This window comes from Hemiscyllium ocellatum, chromosome 4 (assembly GCF_020745735.1).
Source record: "Hemiscyllium ocellatum isolate sHemOce1 chromosome 4, sHemOce1.pat.X.cur, whole genome shotgun sequence".
In the NCBI taxonomy this organism is placed as follows: Eukaryota; Metazoa; Chordata; class Chondrichthyes; order Orectolobiformes; family Hemiscylliidae; genus Hemiscyllium; species Hemiscyllium ocellatum.
Window position 1 is genome coordinate 129,976,041 of NC_083404.1, and position 13,148 is coordinate 129,989,188.

General features: G+C 39.9%; 1 protein-coding gene across 2 annotated transcripts in view; it reads right to left on the reverse strand.

Moving 5' to 3' along the window:
- ldlrad4a (low density lipoprotein receptor class A domain containing 4a) overlaps window positions 1–13,148 on the reverse strand; it is a 232,703-nt gene that overhangs the window by 196,161 nt on the left and 23,394 nt on the right. The window lies entirely within an intron of this gene.

The following is a 13,148-nucleotide window of genomic DNA, read 5'->3' on the forward strand; positions in this document are numbered from 1 at the left end:
GTTTAGTTACTACCTCCTTCCTGTCTGCTAACCTCCTTATTTGGTCCCATCCCTCTGCCACATAGTTTAAACCCTCCCCAACAGCGTTAGCAAAAGCATCCCCAAGGACATTGGTTCCAATCCGGTTCAGATGTAGACCATCCAACTTGTAATAGTCCCACCTCCTCCAGAACCAGTCCCAAAGTCCCAAAACTATGAACCCCTCCCTCCTGCGCCATCTCTCAAGCCATGCATTCATCCTGAATATTCTCTCATTCCTACTCTGACTAACACGTGCCATTGGTAGCAATCCTGAGATTACTATCTTGGAGGTCCTACTACTTAACTTGGTTTCTAACTCCCTTAATTCTTCATGTAGAACGTCATCCTGCTATTTTTTTTAAACCTATATCATTGGTGCCTACATGCACTATGACAACTGGCTGTTCACCCTCCCCTTGGCAATTTTCTGCAGTCAATAGGAGACATCCTGACCCATGTACCTGGGAGGCAACATACCATTCAGGAGTGTCATTTTCAACCACAGAAATACCTATCTACTCCCCTTACAACTGAATCCCTTATGATTATTGCCCTTCCACTCTTTTTCCCACCCTTCTGTACAGCAGAGCCAGCCTTTCCCCAGTGAGCCATCTCCCCCAATAGTATCCAAAATGGTATACCTGTTCTGGAGGGAGATGACTATAGGGGATACCTGCACTGCCTTCCTGCTCTTTCTCTGCCGTTTGGTCATCCATTCCCTTTCTCCCTCAGCAATCCTGATCTGCATTGTGACCAACTCACTAAATGTGCTATTCATGACCCCCTCAGCATCGCATATGCTCTAAAGTGAGTCCATCCACAGCTCCAGAGCAGTCATGCTGTCTAATAAGTGCTGCAACTGGACACACTTCTTGCACGTGAAGGAGCCAGAGATATCAGCTGTGTCCCTGAACTCCCACTTTGAGCAACAGGAGCATAACACGGTCTGAGATCTCCTGCCATTTTTAATCTTAACTTTACCAAAATGGAGACTAAAGTTATATAAAAAAAAGAAAGAGAATGTTTTTTAAATTGAATTGAATTTATTGTCCCATGTACCGAAGCACAGTGAAAAGCTTTGTCTTGAGAGCAATACAGGCAGAACACAGAGTTAAGTAGCATAGATAAGTAAATAATAAGTAAACAGCAGCAAAAACAAAAACAAAAACACGGTACAGACAAACGTTAAGAGTTTGAGAGTTTATTCAGTATTCTAACAACAGTAGGGTAGAAATGGTTTTGAAACCGGCTGGTGCATGTGTTCAGACTTCTCTACCTTCTCCCAGATGGTAGAGGTTGTAGAAAAACATTGCTAGGGTGGGATGGATCTTTCAAAATGTTGGCAGCCTTTCTTTGACAGTGGGTAGATGGATTCTATAGATAGGAGGCTGGCCTTTGTGATTGTCTGGGCCAAGTTCACCACTCCCTGTAATCGTCTCCAAATCTTGAATGGTACAGTTGCCATACCAGATAGTGATACATGCAGACAGAATGCTCTCGATGGCGTTGGCAAGGGTAATCGCCATCATGCCAAATTTTCTGAGCTGCTTGAGGAAGAGGAGATGTCGTTTGGCTTTTGTAACCAGGGCTTTTGTGTCAACAAAGTGTCCAAGAAAGCTTGTTGTGGATTACCACTCCCAGGCGCTTGACACTCTCCATTCGTTCCACCTCTGTGCTGTTAATGTGTAGGGGACATGAGTAACATCCCACTGAAAGTCAATAATGAGTTCCTTGGTTTTGCCAGCATTGAGAGCTCGGATGCTCTCAATACACCATTTTTTCAGGTATTCCACCTCCTGTCAGTAGTCTGTTTTGTCGCCATCTGAGATTTGACCAACTATGGTGGTGTCATCAGCGAACTTGTAAATGGCATTAGTCTGGCAGTTGGCAACAGTTGTGAGTATACAGTGAGTACAGTAAGGGGGCTGAGTATGCACTCATGGGGGGCTCCAGTGTTGACTGTTAGTGAGGATGAAATATTGTCCCCAGTCTTCACTGGTTGTGGCCTGTGGGTCAGGAAACCAAAGATCCAGTTGCACAGAGTGGAGCTTAAAATTATCCTTTAACTGTATCAGTCTGCCAGTGTGAGTGAGTGATCAAAGAAGATTGTAGAATGGTCCCAAGAATGAAAAGCTTAACATCAGTCAACCATTTGAGGTCTCTGGGTCTATACTTGATGAAGTTTAGAAGGATGAAGGGGGTTCTAACTGAAACTTACAGAATACTGAATGGCCTAGTCAGAGTGGATGTTGGGAAGAGGTTTCCATTGTTAGGAGAGGCTAGGACCCATGGGCACAGCTTTAGAGTAAAGGGAAGACCTTTTGGAAAGGAGATGAGAAACTTCTTCAGCCAGAGAATGGTGAATCTATGGAATTCACTGCCACAAAAGGCTGTAGATACTGGGTCATTGACTTTATTGAAGACGGAGATAGGTAAGTTCTTAATTGTCAAAGGGGATCAAGGGTTTTTTTGATTAGATTAGATTACTTACAGTGTGGAAACAGGCCCTTCGGCCCAACAAGTCCACACCAACCCTCTGAAGAGCAACCCACCCAGACCCATTCCCCTACATTTACCCCTTACCTAATACGATGGGCAATTTAACATGGCCAATTCACCTAACCTGCACATTTGTTTTTGGGACTGTGGGAGGAAACCAGAGCACCCGGAGGAACCCCACGCAGACACGGGGAGAATCTGCAAGCTCCTCACAGTCAGTTGCCTGAGGTGGGAATTGAACCTGGGTCTCTGGAACTGTGAGGCAGCTGTGCTAACCACTGTGCCACCATGGGGAGAAAGCAGAATGGGGTTGAGAAACTTATCAACCATGATTGAATGGCAGAGCAGATTCTATGGGCTGAATGGCCTAATTTCTGCTCCTATGTCCTATGGCCTTTGTTTCAACACTAGCTCCAGCTGCTTTGTCACATTTTACTTAAGCTTTCCCTACATTTTAGTCAGATGGCTCTATTATCATTTTCTCTCCAGCCTGAGATTCCAATGTCCTTTCAAACTTAACAGGCTAGATTTCTGATGTCTCTCTTTGGACACATTTCTAATCCAAATATGTATTTGTAAAGCAGGCTAAGAAAATCATAAGTTTTATTTTAAATGGTACTTCTTTACAACGTCAGTTGCAAAGGCGTTTCCCAAAAATCATTGGAGGCAGCAATACTCTATACTTAGGCAAGTGATTTCTTAAAAGAGAAAATCAACACCTTTAACAGGTAAAGAAAGAAATACACCCACAGTAACAAAACTAGTAATGATATCACATTTTAAATTAATGTTGTATAAAGGAACAGATTAATAATTTCCATCAATACCTGAAATTAATTATTATTCAGCTAATTTTCTGGAAAGTGCTTCATTGTCACCTCCCACTAATGTCAACATTACTCCTATATCCCTAAGGAATGCAGCAAACTTTACTTTCTCAAATAATTTTTAAAAACTGGAATCATGCTTAAATAATAAACGTTCTGTAGCTTTCCACACTGATTTACTCCAATTGTAAATGCAACAGAGCTTATATGTCATAACTTTTACCCTTTGAGACATTGTACAACCACACAACATTCAGGCTTTATGTTGCCTTTTCTGAGAAAAATGTAGCATGTCAATCCACTTGAACTAAACCAGGCTTCTGAATTTTCAAACGAAGAGTATTTTAGAGTAGGAACACACCATTCAATTCCTTGAGCTACTTTTACTAACTTGGGAAATACCTGGGTCTCCATATCTTCCACCATTCTTAGCAGGCGTTGATTTCCCCTCATAAATATTCTTCTCATTATAGTTTCTCTGGAAGGTTTTAAAGTGGAGTTAACATCTTACAAACTGTTTATCTTTTTAAAAATGTATTAATGGGATGTGGGCTTCACTGGCTAGTCAAGAGTCAATCATACTGCTCAGTGTCTGGCATCACATGTAGGTCAGGCCAGATAAGGATGATAGTTAACTAATATCCTTTTAAAGAAAGAAATCTATCTTATTCTTTTAATGACAATCAACTGTGGTTGGATAATTGGATTCAAATTTCACCATTTGCCATGGTGGGATGCAAGTCAGTGTCCCTGGAACATTAGCTTTCGATTCTAGATTACCATTTCATCCATCTTCCCCCTTTTTGTAAAGGGCTTTCCTTGTTTTATGAATTTCATAGTCATTCAGGTGAAACTTTAGCCCAAAAGGGAGAACTTTTATTTTAATTCCTCTAATGACATCCCCTCCCTAAGATGATCAAAGATCTTCAACTTTCAACAACCAACACCACCTATCAAATGCCATTTCCTTTTCCCTTACAAGATCTACATAGGTCTGGCATAGTCTACGAATTCAAAATTTTTGCCTGCAACCCTCTGGCACCAACTCAGAAGCGGTGAAAATGGCATACTTCCTCATAGATCACATGTTGCTACTGCTGCAGGAGATGAGTATGCCTCCTAACAGTACAACTCTCCCCGGTTCAGTTTTCCTTTATTTTTATTGTTGCTGCTCTTTTACTTGCACAGCATTGTTTTTAAGAACTACAACCCTCTGTCAAAAATTACATGCATGTAGTTACAGGTATCAGCCGCTAGATGGTACTTGTCTGAAATAAGGAATAATGATGTTAAGCAGGCTAACCTCTAATTTGGAGAAAGTGAAGACTGCAGGTGCTGGAGATCAGAGTTGAGTGTGTAGTGCTGGAAAAGCACAGCAGGTCCGGCAGCAGAGGAGCAGGAGAATCAACGTTTCGTGCATAAGCCCTTCATCAAACAGATTATCCTGTTCCTCTGATGCTGCCTGACCTGCTGTGCTTTTCCAGCACTACACTCTTGACTCTACCCTCTAATTTGGCATTAATTTGAAGGAACAAATTGAACTGACCTTTCGAGACAGGAAATCCTTCTTAATGTTAAAAAAAAGATTTTTTAAGCTTCTTAATCTTGAAAGTTTTGTAGCTGTGCTGTCAGGAGCATTTGACTGCTGTATTTATTAAAATCAGAAATGACAGAGTTTTATTTTAAAAAACAAAGGAAGCTCTTCTATTGGAAGAGAAAATATATTTTAATCAAAAAGATCGAGCCCTGTTTTCTGTCTGGTCAATGTCTTATCTAGAACGTTGTGTTCTCAGGAGTTGAAGCTGCTTATTGTCTTAAATCTTTGATATGCAAACTACTGTTCAGATGACAACATCTCCACTTCCTCAATGATCCCTCCCACACAAATTTAATCTCTTCCATTGGGCAGAAGATATAAAAGTTTGAATACACATCCGAACAGATTCAAAGAAAGCTTCGTTTTCCTTGCTACGGACTTTTGAATGGGCCTCTGAACTGTTAATTTTGATCTCTCTCTCTGCACCTTTTCTGTGGCTGTAACCCTGTATTCTGCACTCTGTTCCGCTACTACTCTGACGCAATTTGCATGGTACAACCTGCCTGTATAGCACACAACAACATCTTTTACTGTATCTTGTTAGGTGTGACAACTGTAAATCAAATTCAATAAGATTTCTAAATACCTACCACCAAAACCTTGGAGACATTTCTTTATAGATGGTTATCACCACTAACTATGTTTTGCATTTTTTGTCTCCAGTAGGAGATAATTACCTGACATGGCAATGCTTATGTTATACTTTGTAATGTCCCAACTTCTGACATGGGTAATTCAATAGATGTTTATTGCACTCACTAAATATACAAATATTACATTCACAGGAACTCTTGTACCTGGGCTAACAATAAGCTATTCAGTTATAAAGGATAGCATGCTCTAAGCATGTAATGCTTCAAGTTTTTTAAAATTTATTCATTTCTGGGACATTGACATTGCTGGTGGCACATCATTGTTTCCCATTGCTCAAGAAGGTGACGGTGAGCTGCCTTCGTGAACCATTGCATTACACGTACTGTAGGTTGACCCACAATGGACTGGAGGAGGGAATTCCAGGAGTTTGACCCAATGACAACAAAGGAATGACAATATACTTCCAAATCAAGTTGGCAAGTGGCTTGGCAGGTGGTGTTTTTCTCATGCACTTTCAGTACTTGTGCTTCTAACTAGAAGCGGTCAAGTGCTTAGAAGGTGCTGACTAAGGATCTTTGGTGAATTTCTGCTGTGCATCTTGCAGATATTTCACATTGCTGGTACTGAGCTTCAGTGGTAAAGGAAGTGAATGCTTTTGGATGTGGTGCCAAGAAAGTAGCCCACTTTGTCCTGGACAGTGTCAAGCATCTTGAGCGTTGTTGGAGCTGCACACATTCAGGCAAGTGAGGAGTATTCCATCTCACTTCTAACTTGTGCGTTGTAGGTAGTGGACAGGATCTGGGGAGTCAGGAGAGGAGTTACTCACCATAGTATTCTTAACCTTTGACATGCTCTTGTAGCCAAGTATAGTCAAGTGACCCAAGTTGTTTCTGAGTTGTTTGCACACTCAGGTCACTACTACTATATAGTATCATCTTGAAAGGAATAGTGACATACAAATAATGAAACATAACACACAGGTTATACTTTAAACTATCAATTTAACTTCATGATATAATGGAGTTGGCAATTGAGTAAAGATAACTAGCATTTCTACCTTGATATATGGCTCAGGGGGATTACTTTCACAGTCTATCTCCGCTATAGTATTAGAGTCCCCTCTCATTGTAGGTTTATAGGTTTCCTAATGCCAATCTGTGAGAATCTGAGATACAATAGAGAGCCAGAAAGCTGGAAGCAACAAGCTTCTATTGTTCATTCAGATTGGAGAGTTTAATTTTGAGAGGATTAAAACAAGATTTGTCTAGCTTTGGCTCAAGAAAAGAATCTCCAGGGTAACCTTCATTGTGAAATTCCATCTGAGGAATTAGATGTTGTTATCTGGTTAGAAAAAGAAAACCAAAGCAAACCATTGGGGCATGAACAGTTTTCTATTGTTTTCCAGAGCGTCCACTTAAGGGATAAAGTGGTGTTACTCCAGTAGGTGATTTTTTAACCATTCATTTTAATGGTAAAAAGGGAACCTCTTCTGCAGCTTAAAATGTAAATTGCCTTGAATTTGGTTATTACTGTAAATACCTTAAAAACTTTAAATCTTGTTCTGTGAACCTAACAGTTAACCACTGGAAATTCAAATTTCTTTATCAGTCTACAAGGATCATAAAAAATGTTATTTTCCCAATAAAATATCACAAAAGCAAATCTGAAACCATGGTTGTTTAAATGTTGGATGTCCAGATCACCTGCTTCAGTCTCTGGTGTACAATCCTACAAAATGTCACAACTTGGCTATAATTCCAATGGGGAACCCAATACTAAGCAAAGCAAAACTTAACAAACAATCCCCAAATTAAGAAATATTCTAAAAATGATTTCACATTTTGTAACTTCTTAAAGATGAATCAAATCAACATAAATTAAACATAAGATAACAGGCAAATCAGAGTCAATGTGAACTATAAATAACCTAAGGATAGCAAATACTGCAGACTACCTCGTGGAGTTTCTACAAGCCATATTTCACCAGTATGGCCAATATTTTCAACAAACAAGTTCTTCCCAGTTTGGATCTTCTAAGGGCTGAATCCCAGTCTTCTTGTTTCAAAAAAAAGGCTTAGCTGATTCCATGCAGGCACTGGGGTCACATAAATAGGGTCTGCCATTGTAATTTCCCACACAACAACACATTTCTTTCTGGAACTTTTACAACATTCATCTACATAAGTCCCGCTATTGTGGACATACCAGAAATACACTTCCCATTTCTCTCTGCATTGGGCAGAGTTTTGTATTTTAACGTCCTTTTGCCAATCCTCCTTCTCAGTTAGATGACACCAGATCACATGAATAGCTATCCAAAATTATAGTTGACCCATTTAGAGATTGGCCATGATCCTGATGAATGGCGGAGTAGACTTGAGGGGCTGAATGGCCCTGCTCTTGTTCTTTATTTCTTCTAGTTTTATAGAAGTAAACCAAAAATATTTAGAAGTTTCTTTAAAACATTTGTAAAAACAATCAGAGATTCTCCAAACATTTTAATTACAAAGTTTTTCTTGTTGTTATTGTTTCTGCATCAAAGGCCATAGAAATATTTGAAGCTTTTGTAATTTGAGCAGATTTTCTTCAGCTGAGTTAAAAGTCACATAACAAATAACATATTCCTTCAACACTCTCCAGTCACATCTGCAATTCTTAAAGCACTCTCAGTTTTTTAGCCTTGCAATTCATCCCCATCAGTACGTTGCACTAACCAGCTGAAAAATTAACAACTTGCATTCACATAATGCCATTAACATAACTTAAATGTTGCAAACTACTTCACAGAAGCACTCTCAGGTAAAACTTGACATAAGGCCTTATGAGCAAATATTAGATCTGGGACAGGATAATAGAGAGGCAAAGAGGTTTGAAAATTCCACAATTTTGTGTCTAGAAAGCCAAAAATATGGTGTTGACTCCTACCTGTAACCTCAAAAAAAATTGTTAATATAAGAAAAAAGGTCTTCTGTTTCCAGAGCTTAAGTTGTCAGAGAGGAAGACAAACTACATAGCACTGAAGGCATGAGTTTAAGGAATATATGCTTAGGAGTAACTGAGCTATGTTAGAATTTGTTTAAAGGTCTCATGAAGAAATATTAACTAAAGAAGCTAGCATTGAGTGAATATATAGGTTTGGTGGAAAGAAACCAAGCATAGCTATGCCAACTGACTGGGATCTTTAAAGTAAAAGCAAGGAGAAAGGACTCAATGAATAATGAACTACACAAATGTTTCCTGAGTTACTAAAATGAGTTTTCATAACTGACTTCCAGATGATAATTAAATGCTATTCTCATTGGATAAATCACAGGCCTGCATCAAATAAACTAAAGCTCTTGCAATTTTTTACTGCAATTCTAGAATCAGAAAATACAAGGAAAAGTAGGCCATTTGGCCCTTTGAAGTGTTTGGAGAATCTGTGATTGTTTTTAATTTGATCATGGCTGAACATCCAAAGCAGTACCATTTTTCTGCTTTTTCCCCATTCCCTTCGATACCTGCAGCCCTAAGAACTCCTTCACAGCAATGATTTAGCCTCAACCACTTTCTGTGAAAGAGAATTAGTTTATCTAGTGTCTGGGAGAAGAAATTCCCCCCGTTATCAGTCATGAATGACCTATCCCATATCCTTACACTGTTACCCATGGTTCTGGACTCTCTGGTCACCTTCCAAGATTCTTTAGATTGGAGGGCATTAATGTAACCCTATTATTTAAAAAGGGAGTTAGAGATAAAACAGGGAAATGTAGACCACAGTCTGACGTTGATAGTGGGGAAGATGCTAGAGTTCAGTGTCAAGGATTTTGGAGCAGAGCATTTCAAAAGCATGGTGGAATCAAACATTTACAAAAGGAAATCATGCTTGACAAGTCTAATTCTTCTAGGATGTATCTAGAAAAGTTGATTGGGACAGCTAGGGGATGTGGTTCATATGGGATGTGTGAATGTAAAACGTGTTTAAAAGAGTGCATGGGAATAGTGTATAGACATGGATAGAAAACTGGTTAGCAGACAAAAATAACCAGCAGAAATAATTCTGATTAGCAAACTGCAACTGGAGATGTACTGCACAGATTAGTACTAGGATGCCAGCTATTCTAATATATGTCAATGATTTAGATGAGGGAAGTAAATGTAATACACAAAATTTGCAGATGATACAAAGCTAGGTGGAAGGGTGAGCTGTGAGGAGGTTGTAGAGATGTTGCAGTGTAATTTGGACAAGCTGAGTGACTGGGCAAATGCATGGCTAATGCAGCATAATGTGAATAACTGTGAGGTTATCCATTTTGGTAGCAAAAGTGGGAAAGCAGATTATTATTTGAAAGTCTGTAAATTGAGAGAGGGAATGTTCAATGACACCTGGATGTTACTGCTGACCAGTTACTGAAAGTAAGCATGCAGTTGCAACAAGCAGTAAAGAGACAAACAGTATCCTGGCCTTTATAACAAGAGGATTTGAGGACAGGAGCAGGGAATCTTTCTACAATTACAGAACACCAGATTATAGTCCAACAGGTTTATTTGGAAGTACAAGTTTTGGGAGTGCTGTGCCTTCATCAGGTAACTCGTAGACAGGATCATAGGACACAAATTTATACTAAATTGCTGTTTGTTCAAAATTTTGCATTAGTTGTGTGACACTTTGATCTTTTAGTATAAATTCACTAGACTAGTTCCAGCAGACTGGAAAACAGCAAATGTGACGCTGCTGTTTAAAAAGGGAGATAGAGAAAAGGTGGTGAATTACAGACCGATTAGCTTAACTTCTGTAGGGAAGATACTGGAATCTATTATCAAGGAAGAAATAGCAAGGCATCTAGATAGAAATTGTCCCATTGGGCAGACGCAGCATGGGTTCATGAAGGGCAGGTCATGCTTAACTAATCTTTTGGATTTCTATGAAGACATTATGAGCACAGTGGACAACGGAGACCAAGCAGATGTGGTGTACCTAGACTTCCAAAAGGCCTTCCACAAGGTGCCGCACAAGAAGCTGCTATATTAGATAAAGATGCATAGCAATATGGATAAAATATTAGCATGGATAAAGAATTGGTTGATGAACAGGAAGCAAAAAGAGTGGGGATAAATGAGTGCTATTCTGGTTGGCAATCAGTAACAAGTGGTGTGCCTCGGGCATCAGTGTTGGGACTGCAATTATTTACAATTTATGTAGATGATTTGGAGTTGGGGACCACTTGTAGTGTGTCAAAGTTTGCAGATGACACTAAGATGAGTGGAATAGTAGAGCGAAGTGTGCAGAGAATTGTGAAACTTTGCAGAAGAACAGATACTTTGAGTGGGCAAACAGATACTTTGAGTGGCAGATGGAACACAATGTTAATAAATGTGAAGTCATCTATTTTGGTAGGAGTAACAGTAAAAAGGATTGTTACTTGAATGGTAAAAAGTTGTAGCATGCTATTATGCAGAGGGACTTAGGTGCCGTTGTGTACGAATCAGAGAAGGTTGGTCTGCTGGTGACAATTTATAATTAAGGCGGCAAATGGAATTTTGTTCTTCGTTGCTAAGGGGATTGAGATTAAAAGTAAGGAGGTTTTGTTGGAGCTATATAGGGTGCTAGTGAGGCAACATCTGGAGTACTGTGTGCAGTTTTGGTCTCCTTACCGGAGAGGGTACAGAAGAGGTTCACCCAGTTGATTCCTGAGATGAGGGAGTTGGCTTATAATGAGAGACTGAGTAGACAAGGATTATATTCATTGGAATTTGGAAGAATTGAGGTGGGGGGGGGGGGGGGGGGGGAGAGATCTTATACAAACATAAAATTATGAAGTGAAAAGATAAGATAGACGTAGAGGGAATGGGATGGTTTCACTGGCAGGTGAAACTAGGACAAGAGGGCATAGCCTCAAAATTAGGGGAGCAGAAAAGGAGGACTGCAGATGCTGGAGATCAGAGTAGAGAGCACAGCAGGTCAGACAGCATCCGAGGCAGCATCAGAACAAAGAAAGAACAAAAAACCTTTACAGCCCAGGAACAGGTCCTTTGGCCCTCCAAGCCTGAGCTGACAGGAAGGACTTACGCCAAAAACCTCAATTCTCCTGCTCCTCTGATGCTGCCTGACCTGCTGTGCTCTTCCAGCACCATATTCTCAATGGGAAGCAGATTTAGAACTGAATTGAGAAGGAACGTCTCTACGGAATTCCCTGCCTGGTAAAGTAGTTGACGCTAGTTCAGTCAATGTTTTTAAAACTAAGACAGATTTTTTTTTTAAACAATGAAGGAATTAAGGGTTAGGTTAAGAGGGAGGGTAAGTGGAGCTGAGGTCATGAATAGATCAGCCATGATCTTATTGAATGGCGGAGTAGACTCAAAGGGCCAGATCCCTACTTCTACTCCTAGTTCTTATGTTCTAATATTCTATGTTGTGGCTAGAGGGATCATTGATTATCGGAGGAGGTGGTGGTGGGAAGGACGGGATTAGGGCATGGAGCTCAATGATCAGTCAAGATCGTAAGGAATGGTGGAGCAAGCTTGAGGAGTTAAAGGTCTGCTCCTGCTCCAATCTATTTTTCTGTGTGAATAGACATTGTGAATAGTTGGTGGACCAATCCCCACAGTACCTCACTGGCTCACAAAAAGACCCATTTATTCTTATCCTGTTTCCTGTCTGTCAACCAGTTCTCTATCAATGTCAGTACACCACCCCCAAATCCCATGCACTTTAATTCTACATTCTAATTCCTTACATGGGACCTTGTCAAAAGCCTTCCAAAAGTCCAAGTATACCACATCCACTGGCTCCCATTTGACTCCACCAGTTATACCCTCAAATATACCAGTAGATTTCATAAATACATACGACCTTTGTCCAATCCTGTCACTATTTTCCAAGTGGCTAGGAGAAAATGAGGACTGCAGATGTTGGAGATCAGATCGAAATGTATGGCAATGGAAAAGCACAGCAGGTCAGGCAGCATCTCAGGAGCAGGAGAGTCAATGTTTCAGGCATAAGCCCAACGTCAAGAATGATCAGAAACATTGACTCTCCTATTTCTCAGATGCTGCCTGACCTGTGTTTTTCTAGCACCACATTCTCACCATTTTCTAAGTGCCCTGTTATTAATTTTATTTTGTATGTGGACTCTCACATTCTCTTACCACCAATATCAAATTGAGAAACAGAAATTGTTGGAAAAGTGCAGCAGGTTTAGAAGCATCAATTGAGAGAAAGCAGAATTAACATTTCGAGTCCAGTGACCCCTCTTTAGAACTGTTCCAGAGTTTTTTGGCTTTTGTTTACCGATGTCAAGCTAACTGGTTTATAACTTTTCCTCCTTTATATTTTAAAAAAGGGGGGTTACATTAGTTTCTATCGATTGGAATGTAGCTATTTCATAAATCTACAGAATCTTGCAAGATGACCACCAATACATCCACTATTTGTGGGGCAGTTCTTTAAGTACTCTAGGATGTAGATTATTGGATACTGGGGATTTATTAACTTTCAGTCCCATCAATTTTAGCTACGCCATTTCTCTAGTAACACTGATTTCCTTCAAATCCTTCCTCTCACTAGACTGTGGTTCCCAAAATATTTGGGACATTATTTCAGTATTCTTTTGTGAAGATAGAACCAAAAT